We start from the raw sequence: 14454 nt of genomic DNA, 5'->3' as shown, positions 1-14454 counted from the left end.
CACTAACATATAGCGTTTTCGATTTCCGATTTGTTGACTCGACCCGACTCGGGTCAGATTAAAAGATCGGAAAAATGATAATAAAATATTAAAATCTGCCACAATAATGCTAAGAATCTTTGATCGATGTTAAGGAACGCTTTCTGTTATGCTAGTTTAGAGTCATCGAGTTTCAAACCGAACTTTCGATCTGACCGAATCGGGTCGAGTCAACAAATAAAAGACGCTAATACGTGGCGATCGTCTTTTGTCAAATGACATTAAACAAAAGCTCTGTGCATAGTTGCCTTAGTCAGCATTTTGTCTTGCGACTTGGTGCAGTAATGTTGAGCGAAATCCAGCGTGGCCGTATAATCGGTTTGTGGCAAGGAAGTGTAAATCTCGAAGAGATTTGCACCATAATTCCATGTTCCGAAAAGACGGTAAGAAAATGGATTCGTGCATGGCAAGAAGGTGATGAAGAAGCTCTGCGTGATCATCGTAAGCATAATCACGGACCACGAAAAACAACTGTGGAACAAAATAATGCTTTAGTCAACCAGGTAGATTTAAATCCTTTTCTTCCGGTATCAAATGCCATTAACGACTTGGAGTTACCGATTCTCGATGGACAGCACGACTACGTTTACATGAAGCCCATGTTCATTGTCGTCGTGCTACACGAAAAATCGCGCTTACGCAAAGACATCGCAAAGATCGCGTTGCTTTTGCGTTGCAAGAGATAATGACATCTGTGGAAGAATCGGATGTCACTATTTGGACAGACGAAAAAGTCTTTTGTTCTGCAGTTGATCGGCGTCTTCGTGTTTGGAGACCCGATGATCACAGGTTTGATCCGAGGTATGTTATTCCTCAAGAGCAAAGTGGCCGCATCACTTGTGCAATGTGGGGGTGGATTAGTGCATATGGTCCAGGTGAATTAATTGAAACGTCGGTACATATGAATGCTGTGGAATACATTGATATTTTGGAAAACGTTATGCTTCTCAACGTCCGAAATATATTCCCAGCAGAAGAAGTACCGATATTTCGATTAGTTCAGGACAATTCTGCCGTTCACAATGCCCACATTGTACGAAGGTGGTTCGCACAACATCCATAGATTGTGGTTCTTAAGGACGTTCTCCGGTCCTTATACTAGAGAAAATCGATTTTCTTTAGATTTTCTTGAAACTGTGAATATACGTTAATTTAGGTGTGCTTTATGCGTGGTATAAATTTCAGTACCTCTTCCGGTATAAAAAATCAAGATACTGAGCCTCAAAGTTTCAATTTTTACCAAAAAAAATTTTTTAATTTAATTTTTTTTAATTTTGGCATTTTTTCCTTATAGAACTCGACGAGAGGAGCAACTTTGGTCCTTTTGACCAACATCGTATCTCTTACCGTTTGGCCTGGAAAACCTTTTCATTAGTAAAAGTTGAAACTTTGAGGCTTAGTATTTTTATTTTTTATACCGGAAGAGGTACTGAAATTTATACCACGCATAAAGCACACCTAAATTAACGTATATTCACAGTTTCAAGAAAATCTAAAGAAAATCGATTTTCTCTAGTATAAGGACCGGAGAACGTCCTTAATTGGCCAGCTAAATCTCCGGATCTCGATTTAATAGAAAATGTTTGGGCTAAAATTGTGAATACGTGGGATCCTGGTCATGGGAGAACCAGACAAGCTCTGTTTGAGCATGCGAGGAATGCATGGGAAGCGCTTCGGGACGAACCTGAATTCTTTACCAATCTTCGTCAGTCCATCGATCGACGACTGCATCAGGTGATCGAGAGAAATGGTTACTGGACGAATTATTAAAATTCGCTCCAGGGCCAAGCAAAACAATCGGTTCTTTTCAGAACCACGAAATATTAAGACAAGGAACATCTCGAAACATCTCGGCAACATATATTATGTTACGAATATCTTTCTATCCGATTAATCCTTAAGGTGGCTCGTATCAACTCAGTTCCACATCCAAGCCTCTTGCAGTTCATAGGTGTAAGTAAATCTTAGCAAACAGATTGAAATAACACGTTTATTGTTTATCTCTGAATATCTCTTGTTTCCTTTTTGCAGGCAAATGAAGATATAAATGCTAAAATCTCTGAGAGAGGCTCTTTGCACAAGCAGCCATTTCTACTATGCTGCACAAACATGGACCAAAGGAAAGGCCCATTATTTATCCAAGTTGAAAGTCATTTGTTTCCTGTAGGAAACAATCCTCTGCGTGCCTTTGACAGGCTTTAAATTACACTACATGTTTGACGTACATTATGCAGCCGCTCTTCTAAACTTCTACAACTTTTTTAAATCCATTCTCTACAATGGACTTAATACCCCCAAGAGTTGCTGCGACAGTTTAAATTGTATTTTAAGTGCAGTAGAAATTTAGTCAGAATCAGCAGAGACCATGTTTGAGTAAGCTTCCATAATTGCTTTAATTATTCATGTACCTAATTTTTCATTTTAAGAAAATACTAAATCTTTTCTTACTTTGTCTTTTCAGCTCTGATTCAGAATTGGATTAAGAATCCATGAATTAAAATGTTGAAGCTTTGTATTCATTTTTATTTTGTACTTTGCACATTCAATGCAAAGTATAAGCTTACGTTCGTAAGATTTTAAGTTTCTGTGTTTCTTGTACCTGCATTAATTTTAAGATTACTTTTTAAGATTACTTTTTTAAGATTACTTTTTTACTTTATAAACTTTTTGAAAACTCTTTTTAAAATCGTTTTTGTAATCGTATTTACTTTAATTGAAAATTAATAAACCCGAAAGTCAAGTGGATGTAATCTGTAACTAGCCTTGCCTGCCCTTTCTCCTAATAAATAAAAATTTTGGTTCAAAGTGCTATGTCATTTATGTAAATTTGATTACATTAAAATTTCTTTATAATGCTTTTCTACTCATTTTTTTAGGAAACTAATTTTTTAGGTAATTTTCTCAAGCTTTCCCAGCAAATACAATGCAACATGTAACGTACAGGTTATAGTTGTAATTTCCTACTCAACAATATAAATGCAATATAATACATATGTTATATTGCATTTATATTGTTGAGTAGGAAATTACAACTAACATGTACGTTACATGTTTGCTGGGGTTGCTTCGCCCCAGTGAGGGAGTGAATTACCGTAAGAAATCACTCGATGTTGCACACTCGAATGAGAGTAAAACTTCACTCTAAAAACGAGCGAACATCAAAATTAGACCTGAAGAAGGCACTCTGCAATGGAGTGCAAGTTCACTCAAATACACGAGTCATATTTCGCTCGAGCGCACGAGTGATCTAATTCACTCAACATACCGAGTCAATATTCACTCGATAAGATATGTTCAATTTTCACTCTTTGCTCAAATGAATTTTCACTCGATTAGAATGATATTTCACTCGAAAAAATTTAGAGAGTTTATTTATTATATAAAAAAGATAATAAAAATAATATAATATTTGTGAAAATAATGGCTAACAGCAACGTGATAATATCGCAGACTTTATATATTTCTTCACAATTTCCATAGCACATGAAAAATGGCTTCCTCTTTCGCAGAAAATAATTCCAATTACCATAAACACGAGATACCATCACTTACATATAAAAATATTTTCTTCTTATAAGAAGATATTTCAATTTTAGGAAGAAGATAATTACATTTTGTAAAAAGCAAAAATGGATAAAAATCGCATTATAAACTTAATGTTCAAATTAGAAGAATCTATAAATTCATAAAATATTACAAAATAGATTTTGTATCCGATTAATCCTTAATTTACTTAATTTAATTTTAATATTTCATTTACTTATAAATAAGATACTGAAAATAATGCGACATCGTAAAAATTATAAAATATTGCAAAACAATTTTTTATATACATATGTCCCACACAGCACACTGTATCCTGAGGATATCCCAAATTGGTCCAGATTTCCAAATACGATCCCACAGATATCACAGCAGGTGATCCCGGGATATTCCAATAGGATATCGTGAGATATCCTATTATGATCTCACGATATCTAAATATTCTGCCATATCCGTTGGCTTTGCATAAGATATCTTACGAGATCTTCTGAAGGATATATATCCTTTAGGATATATGTATACATTATTTTTTGTAAATTTGCAGGATGTACTTGTAATATCTCACAGTAGTATATTATTTTTCGTAAATTCTCGTATATACTACTCAGAATATATAAATTAATACGGATCAGAAGATAAAATCCGCTCGCGGCGTGTTGCTTTCACCGACGACGCCGAATCGGCTAAGTCCGAAGGCGGCGTGTTGATGCGCGCGCATAGGCGAGCCGAAGTCGCCCCGATGAGAGTCGATCGGGCACGAAGCGCACGAAGCTACGAACACGAAGTCGGACGTCGGCGGTCGGACATCTTGTCAATGTGCACGTTAACAACGAGTGATCGCGACACGAGTTATTTTCCTTCAGTGTTCAAAGTCAACAATCGGCATTCATCTTGCGCGGTATCGCCGCCCAATCATCCAAGTGATCGAGGTGACGGGTAAGTGTTACATCGTCCGTGCGTCAGCGCGAGAATTATCGTTCAGGTTAAATAGCGCGACTCAGACAGCATCGCGAATACGAGTGCGACAGTGCTTTTCTTCGAGTCCGTGTGTGAATCGCGACAATGCCGAGGGTGTAAATGTTAGGCACATTATGCTGTTCCGACGTACCCGAGCGTTTTTCATGTTTGTGTCCTCTGGTTTAGGCGAAAGTGAGGCGACGGCCCAGCAGTACCTGACGTTGGCCGATGGAAACGTGGAGATGGCAATTAGCCTGATGTTCGAGGGTGGCAGACCGCCGGAGACCGAGAACGCGGATCCCGAGCCGCCCGTGAGGGCTCCTATATTACCCACGCGTGAGACGCTAGTGCCTCCGGAGCCGATATTGTTCATTGCCACAATTGTCGAACAACGTGTATGACAGATTCCGTGATTTTGCGGCAGAAACCCGTACGCATTTTGTCCTAAAACTTATATCAATTAGAATATGTATACGTACTGGACAATTAAGAATAGGTGTATTAAGTGGGATGGTTGCATGGATGGTATGAGGATGTTAAGTTTTTAAACCAAGTTTCTTCAAATCTACTTCTTGGCATGTAAGTTGAAGTTAATAAGTTATTATTATTATTATTACATGTTGGTAATTAATGTAGGACGACAAGAGGAAGAGATGACTCGCAGAGTAACTGGCACAAAGCATATATCTCAAAAGAAAACGAAGCGACTGGAAGATCTATTTAGACCACCATGCGATATTTTCTTCTTAGGCTCCTTCATGGAAGCACGGGACCACGCAAAAACTTTAAATCGTTGGCTGCTCGTCAATGTTCAGGATCCACAGGAATTTTTTTGTCAGATTCTCAATAGAGACGTGTGGTCCAACGAGCATATCCAAGAAATTGTGAAGGATCACTTTATCTTGTGGCAAGTATGTCATGTCACCTGAATATCATGTCACTTTCTATAGTTGACGTTCTGATTCATCGAGTTACATTTGTTGCTTTTAATTTTAGGTGTTGTCTAACACTTTGGACGGGAAACGTTATATAGATTTTTACAAAGTAATGGCATATCCTTATTTGGTGATTGTAGATCCTAGAACGGGAGAATGTATGAAAACTTACAAAAATATTACTGTGGACAGTCTGATATTTGATTTAAATGATGCATTAAGCACACATGCATCTCCCGAAAGTTCACAAGTTACATCTGACTCTTCCAAGGAGTGGAATAGTTTTTCTACGAAAACGCCGCCAAAACGAAATAATATAGCTGATCAAATAAAATTAGAGAAAGTTTTAGTATTTAAATTTTACATTTTGAAATATGGTTTAGCGTAATGCAAAAAGAAACCAAAAATCTTTAATTTTAGTGTTATATGTAGATAATCGCGTTAGCAAAATATTAAGTATTATTTCGGATAGGTATTATTCTCGTAAGGAAAGTTTCATATTAGGAAATAAGAACCTTTAGTTAAGTGTATGTCACACGCAATCAATTTTACAGTGACCGTTGAACGCCTATTTTTCTTTCGTCTTACGTTTTTCAGCTAATGCACAACGAGCTGATATACTTACATTTAGAACTACTCACATTTAGATTATCGGAGCATTTAAAACGTTGTGTCTGGAGGAGCAGCTTATTTGTTTACTTTTCTAAACGCGAGATGCATTCTAACAAAATTTATAAAGTCTATTTTAATTATCTTCTATCCGAAATATCGAGATTACTGTCTGACATAACTTACAAGATAATTGCATGTTCGAACTGTAAAAATTGTTTGTCTTAATGTATTATTCAATTGAAAATGTATTCACGAGATGTTTGAACGATTGCAGTGTTCTCAAATTTTAAATCACGCTTAATTTGTAAGTACATTTTTCTGTGCAAACGATAACTTACGAGTGAGGACTCAGATTTTTAAATCTTTCCAACAAGTCGTGTGACTATAATACATTTTCCTATCCTTTTGTTCTAAATAAGCGTCATTAGATACACGACATGTAAAAAATGCATACTTTCCTATTTCTTTTTTGTTTACTTATGTGCAATCCTTTTTAAGAAAACGATTATTTTCGCTAGTTTTAAATATGTACTTCATATGTACTCAAATCACTATGTGATTTAAAGTTCGAGAACACTGCAATATTCTATAAGGAAATCGTATGTGACATAAAACAGGCAGTAATCTATTATTCTATAGCAATTCTCTCTATCACGTATGACACTCGAAGTAACAAGCATTAAACTGGGCGTTATCCAATGCTATGTATGTGTTACCGCAATGTCCTTTTATTTTTATTTTTTTTTATTTTTTATTATCGTGCTCGGCGTCAGCGCAACGTTTATCGCATAATAGTGCGGGAAAACTGACTGTTTTCGTGGAAACGAATGACCGACCGTGCGTTCTATATCATTATTTCTCTTTTATGAACGGGAGAAAGAGAGAGGTGTGCTCACTTTGTAACCCTTTTCGCCGCGTTTATTTTTACCGTCGCTGCTTCCGGTAACATCAAGCGCACAAAAAAGGCGAATATTATGTATGTGCGAGCATACACGTGGGCGAGCTCATCATTCTACAAATATGTTTTAACCCGCAATTAAGCGCCGACAATAAGAAACCACTAGGCTTCCCCCCGATGCCGCTATTGTTATAACCGGTATATTAATACATTTTTAATTGTAGCGCGATAGAAAACATACGGTCTCGGGCGGAGGAGAAAAAAACCAACTGTTCCTTCGTAAAAATTCTAATAGCGCCTTTTCTAACGTTCTTTTTTTCTTTCTTGAACAAGACCATCCTTGTTGCATAATTAAATATTTTCCCCACGTAAAAGTATACTTTGTTTCGACATATCTGTGTAACGTAAAAAAAAGGACTTAGTCACTTGTGAAAAAGCCGAGACCGTATGTTTCCTGTGGTAATCAGCAACATTACATTTATTGCTGTTATTTTTTTACAAAAAGGGTTAAAGTTTAAAAGTACTTTATATATGTACCTCTATTTTTGTACAGTGTACAAAATGTTTTTCACAACACCTCCACGGAAAAATGTTCGACTTCCATCCCTGTAGAGAGAGGCGAAAGTGGCCAATTTCACGCCAGGGCTTACTTTCCGCCCGCTATACCGGGTGAAAAGTATAAATTTTCTTCCCTAGGGAGGAAAGTAAGCCCTGGCGTGAAATTGGCCACTCTCGCTCCTTTCTACAGGCATGGAAGTCGAACATTTTCGTAAAGGTGTTGTGAAAAATATCGTGTGCACCTCGGGTCGAAAGCTTTTTCAGACTCGTGTAATATGTATTTTTATTTTTACTGATTGTATTTTTTTTAAATTAGAGGTAAGGGATACCGGGGCTTAACCGTCTACGGGGTTGAACCGTCAAATCAAATATCTCGGAACCTGTATATTGTGCGAACTCGCTATTAACATTGTAAACGCTGCTTATGGTACCCATGTGACCAACGGAGTTTCGGCAGGTTACCTGCCGTGTTATGATTTTTACGAGGGCAAACGTGTTTTCGGAAGGTGAAAGTTACATTTTCTGCGCGTGGAAATTTTGTAATATCTGCAATAATATTTGCTCTCCAAATCTCGAGGTACGTGATTATAAAGAGTAATGCATGCTGAACACGAATCCAGTGTAGTTTTTTCATTATCGTTGATGTCTAATATTTCGTGGGCGATCAAACCTGAAACTTGTGTTTGGGGTTAATCCGTCAGTAAGCAGTCCGGGTGCATTTCCAAGGCATTTCCGGGCATTTCCAAGGTCACTGCATATGGAATATGGATGAGAAGGGAATTACAACCGTTCAGACACCGAATAGAGTCATCGGACGTCGAGGAGTGAAACAAGTCGGGCGAGTGACTTCTGCGGAAAGAGGAACCCTTGTAACTATTTTTTAATAACGTTTCGCATAAAAATTTTAAATAAATTTTTATATTTTTCTCTTAAAAAACAATTATTAAGATGTATCCTATCATTTTTCAGGATTAGATGTACGTATATGTATTGAAAATGCAGTGTGACGGTTAAACCCCGGCATTTTTTAGATTTCAATTTTTCTACCGTTGTCGTTTTTGCTCTATACCGGTTAAACAAAGCGACGTAGATAAAAATTTCCTATATAAATTTTGTAGCTAAAGGTTCACTCTTTACAGTGGTATACCATATTTAACTAAAATTATTTATTTTCTTGTTAAAAATCGGCACCGAAAAAAAACTGACGGTTAGGCCCCGGTCTCCCCTACTTTGTTTAAAAACTATATTCTTTTAATAAATAAAGATTTAATATGCAATGTACAATATACTTATTTTTTCATGTACATCGTGGACAGAAATATTGTTTCTCTTTTGTGATAAATTTCGGAATGTGTTCATTTAATTTTACAATTTATTTTTCAATGGAAGAATTCTTTTATTAAACAAGACGAATGCACATTCCGAAATTTATCACAAAAGAGAAACAATATTTCTGTCCACGATTGTACGATTATCCCCTTTCTGGTTAAACCATAATTTCATTGTATATAAAATATCCATACGATATCCATACGATATCGCGAGTGTATAATTAATATCTTGCGATATTTTTCGATCTGCCTCGGATATCCTGTGGACCGTCATCTAAGATGTCTGCAAGATCTAAATAGCCGGACATTTGTGCATCCACTGGATATCCACCGGATATCTGAGACCATTTTGGGATGTCCTACGGTTATTGAGATATCCCAAAATGATGTTTGTAGGACGTCCCTCAGATAAAGTGTGCTGTGTGGGGTATTATATATGTGTATTACATACGTATACATATATATATATATATATATACATATGCATTACATATACAATAGAATAATTATAGGTAATTATGTTGTAATTATAATTATCATATTATCTGTAATTATATTATTCCAGTAAACACATACTTAATCGGTGGAATAATAGTTACAGATATGCATAATATAATTATAATTACATAATCACCTATGATTGTTATATTGTATGTAATAAATATTAATTGTGTGTTTTTCAAATTGTATTCTTTTAATTAAATGCACGCGCGAGCAATTCAGCGTGACTGACCATTTTTACGCGTTCGCGGTTCTGCATTTGAACCTTTTATCGACCGTGACTGTAAGTAGGTCGGTAACCCACCTAGAGATAGCGCGCTCATCTACACCGCTCTGCACCGAGAACGGAACTCATTCCTGCTCTCCATTGTACGATAGAGAGCGCCCTCTTTCATTTCCGTTTATGTATCTTTCTGTTCTGTTCTGTTCTCACTAGAGACAAGTCGTGTTTAATAAAGCTCTGCTCAACTCTGCTGTAAGCGTTGATATACAACAATAGTAAATTCATCAGAACTATTGTTAAAACCTATCAGAAACTGTGGAACTATGCTGGATGCAAGTTAATTTGCAGTTTATTTGTGAGATGCTAACACTTGTGATGCTAGCTTCACACACGTTATTGATACTCCATGTGGTTTCGACACAAAATTTTTTGAAATGTTTAAATTAGCATTAAAAAGAAAATAAGAAATACAAAAACATGGAATAATTTTGCTCGATGAAATACATCTTAGAAAGTCTATTAATGTGGACTCTAAGAATCTCACATATACAGGATTGATTGATTGATTTTGGAAGTGAAGGGATACCATCATTTAACCTGGATGATAAAGCAGATCATGGATTGGTAATAATGTTCTAACCACTTGCAGATTTTTATTCCCAACCAGTAGCAGTGTTTGCTTCTAAGGGACCTGTATCAAGAGAAGTACTTATGTAACTTATAATTAAGATACATATGATGCAATGCAAATTTATTTACATATGTCGTATTTTTTTTATCAAAGTTCTACAAAAAATTGCAAAATGTAATGTTATTTATTTTTTAATATTATAGGCTATTGCGTTATTAGAGAGTATCGATGTTAAAATTCACGGTGTAATTACCGATGGTGCTGCAACAAATAGGAAATTTTGGAGTACTGTGGGTGTATCTGGAAAAAAAGATAATTTAATCAATAGTTTTAATCATTCAACTGTAAATGGACGTAGTATATATATATTTTTTCAGATACACCACACCTTATCAAAACTATTAGAAATAGATTATACAGTGGGTACGTCATTACAGGTAAAATAAAATCTCAATTTTCACGTAATTGTATGTTACTTAATATGTATAATACACTATAAAGAGAGTTTTAAGAAAATGAAAGAAATATTAATGTTTTTCTAAAATGTAATTAATCTCTTTTGTATTCGATTTGGCCTCCGAGTTTGTGCAAACTCGGAAGTCAAATTAAGTATTGATCAACATCGCAAAAGCCTAAAATATCTAATCTCTTTCGTTTTTTCTTTCTAACTCAATTCTAATAAAAAACCTGTCAAATGGGATTATTTCCAAATATTACACAATAAAGATAAATCGCTACCAGCTCAAATGCGAATATGTCCTAAAATAACAGCTAATCACTTAATACTTACTAACTCAGCTAAAATGAGAGTTCGCTTAGCTGTTCAAGTAAAAAACATTTTAACAGTATTTTATTTAACGTCTTATCTTAACACAATATTTTACAGAACAGTCCAATAGTTAAGAACTGCAATATATTTTTATATACGCATCATTTTTATAGGTTGTGACGTTGCACCGTGTGCCGGTCACCTGTACCTGCGGCGCGTACGCCACCCGAACATTTTGTATTACGCGGGTCGTCTAGTCCGATTGTATATATCGCCAGTTGTCGTCTAGTTATCTAGTTTCAGGAGGAAGCGGCCGTGCGGCCCCAAATCGGCAGGGTGGCGCCATCCGCCGGCACGGCGAAGCTCCCCACTTATAGGGGGCCGCGTATCGAAGCCGCGGAAAGGATCTCGTTACTGTTGGGTCGATCGTGAGTTAAGGCGGACGTCCGGCGAGGACCTGCCCGTTTCGCGGAGAGTAAGCGAGGGCGGCGGCCCTAAGAGCGTGATCGAGAAGGGAGGACGAAGGAGGATGTAAACGACCAGCGATCCCGGACACCAGGTAACGGGGAACAGCGGGTCAGAGAGTCGAGTACCGTTTCGCGTTATTTTGAGAGAGACGCATAGATTGGTTTACCCATGGTATAAAGAAAAGAGGTATGCTCTTACGCATCATTCTATTAGCCAATCAGCGATCTGGAACAGGTAGCCTTCATATTGCTTTCTCAGCCAATGAGAATAGACCGCGTTTTTAAATGATCGGTAAATTCGAAAACAAGTTTGAGATTATGACTGTGTTCCAAAATTGACTGCCAGTGCTAAAAATTTATAGTGCACGTAACGGAAATTATAGATTTTCAGCGCTGGCAGTAATTTTGGAGAACACAGTTTTATACTTAACAATTTTCTATGCATAAACAAGCGTCAAATATTAAGCTACAATAAAATTGAAAACTATTTTTCTAATTGAATATATTAATAAAGAAATAAAACAATGATGGTAAGCAAGTAAATTATTAATAAATATATACATAGTATTAAAATATAAAAAAATTAAGTCAAATAAAAAATATGTATTTTTGAATTTTTTAAAACAAAACAAAAAAATAAATTATGTAGTAAGAATATATTAAAATTCTTTTTGTAATAGTACAAATAGGTAAATAAAAAGACGGTATAATAATCTCAAATATGTAAATAATTTATTCAGCTTAGGTGTATCTTCATTCAACCCAACTGGCCAACTTTATTAAATAGCACGAACAAATTATGTAAGCACTTTATTTTTATTAACTGTGAACTATATATGTCACATGCCGTAATATTTTTTATCATTAGTTTTTAGATGTGGCGTAGCAGGCATTATGCCTAACTAACTAATAGTTTGTACTTGTAACGCTTGATAAGGACCTAAACCCGAGGTCGAAACGTAGCGTGCTATTTAATAAAGTTGGCCAGTTGGGTCGAATGAAGATACACCTAAGCTGAATTATTTTCACTTACTGGCGAGATAACTCTCAATTTGCTAAATAATTTATTTTTAAAAACTACTTAAAAAATTTTGTAATTTTTTTTGTTCTATGCTTATTAGTAACGTCAGATTTTAGTTTTTTATTTATCTCTCTTAATCTAATATAAGTTCTTGTTCGAACAAGACATTCTATAACTTCTTCAGGAATATGAAATTTGTTTTTAATTTTTTCTTGAACAAGTTTTGTGACGCTCTTGAAAATCCTGTCTTCTTTTGACAAGAAAGATCCATGAAATTCTTGAAAGATTTTGTTCATCTTATTTGCGGTATAAATAAGAACGTCACTTGGGTACATCAAATTTCCTTCCGACAAAAATTGAATCCAATCAGATGAATTATGATGTACTCCTAATTGACGCGTTGGTATACCTAAATGGGGATACTTTTTTCGAAATCTGTGAGCGGCATATCCAGCTATATAATTAAGAGCTTCACCTTCTATTATTTCTTGAACGACAGTTCTTTCATCGGTGGGAATATCATCTACAGAAACGGAATGTAACATGATTTATACAAGAATAATTAATACGTTTGCAAAATAGCCATGTATCCATGGTGTAAACTTTTCCTTACACCATGGATGCACCGGTGAAATATTCTCTTTTGCATCTAGCATGTACGGGATAATGACCGTCCTTTTTATTCGGTAGCATCAATATTTTTAACATTGTAAATAAAAATACCTCTATCAGAATCAGAATCATAGAAATCTGTTGAAACCAAATGCTGATCCTGCAGATCTTTGAAAAGATTATCGTCTTCTTCATTGACATTACCATTTTCGGGATTTTCTAAGGCTATTTGCATCATAGGATTGTTTAGATCACTAAAATCAACCAACGTCACGTCACAATCTGGTTGAGTGTTACAAGATTCAGACAAAATATCAGCTGAATGTTTTCCGAGTATATACCAACGTAGCCTATAGCGTAGATTTAAGGCAGATGGCTGGTCATTTGTAGCTCCCATTCCTCGAAGGAATGAAAATAAGTTTTCTAGACAATCTTGGTTTAATTTGTTTGTCAAAATAAACTTTACTTTAAAATCATTAGAATAAGTTTCTTGTAAATATGGTAACAATTGTTCAAGCGATGTGTTACTCAGTATTATTCCTTTCTGAAATGGCAGTAAAGTATTATGCCTTTGTACTTTCAATTTACGCATTACATTCGTAACATTACGTAAAAGTTCATTTTGTTCCTTTAAATTGCATCTGTAAGGTGTTTCACTAGGTTTTCCTTTACTACAGAATTTGCTGTTAAGAAGGTCGAACCAATCGTTTATCTGTTCTACAAATTCTGCTGTTTCTTTACAATTTTCACTAGTCAAAAGACCTTCTTGGTGATACCATGTAATTGTACGCGCCGTACTTTTAGACAAAACTTTTGCAGCAGACCGAACTTTTTGACGATTAGCGCCTGAGACATCCAAAATATTTTGCGATATTTTGTGTAAAATTTTCAAGTCTTTATTTTCTTGCAGCTGTACTATTTCTTCTATACATTCTTTAGTAATACGTTTTTCGTTTATAATAAAGCTATTATCTAATAAATGATTCCTCACAAGCTTCAGTAGATGAGGGACATCGGCAAATACAAAAACTTTAAGATTTTGATCTTTTGGATGCAAAAAGAAACAGTTTTGTGAGTCATTTATGCCAATATTTAGTTGTGTCCAAACTTTGCTATTTGAAGATCCCAAATCAGTGGTAACTGCTACTACAGTGAAACCAACATCGTACAAATTCGAAATAACATCTTTTACAATGTCCAGCGTTAAAGGTTGATCTGCTTTGTAATAAATTACTTGCTTCCATTTGTCGAATAAACCTCTAGCCATCCCCACTTGGCAGGTCTTGTGTGGCCCAACGACTCGTTCGTTTTTCTTTTCAATCTCTACTTTTTGCGATGTATAAATCTCATCGAAACT

The 14454-nt window shown here is 35.6% G+C and overlaps 2 pseudogenes; both read left to right on the top strand.

Annotated features, from left to right (window-relative positions):
- Nucleotides 1–323: 323 nt before the first annotated feature.
- LOC139778466 (UBX domain-containing protein 7-like) lies at nucleotides 324–5502 on the top strand (annotated as a pseudogene).
- A 3754-nt stretch (nucleotides 5503–9256) lies between these two features.
- On the top strand, nucleotides 9257–11254 carry LOC139778465 (uncharacterized; annotated as a pseudogene).
- The last annotated feature ends 3200 nt before the right edge of the window (nucleotides 11255–14454 follow it).

Source organism: Temnothorax nylanderi, unplaced genomic scaffold, assembly GCF_030848795.1.
Source record: "Temnothorax nylanderi isolate EJ_2023f unplaced genomic scaffold, tnyl_v1.0 TNYL_tig0184_pilon, whole genome shotgun sequence".
NCBI lineage: Eukaryota > Metazoa > Arthropoda > Insecta > Hymenoptera > Formicidae > Temnothorax > Temnothorax nylanderi.
This window is presented reverse-complemented; position numbering and strand designations above follow the sequence as displayed.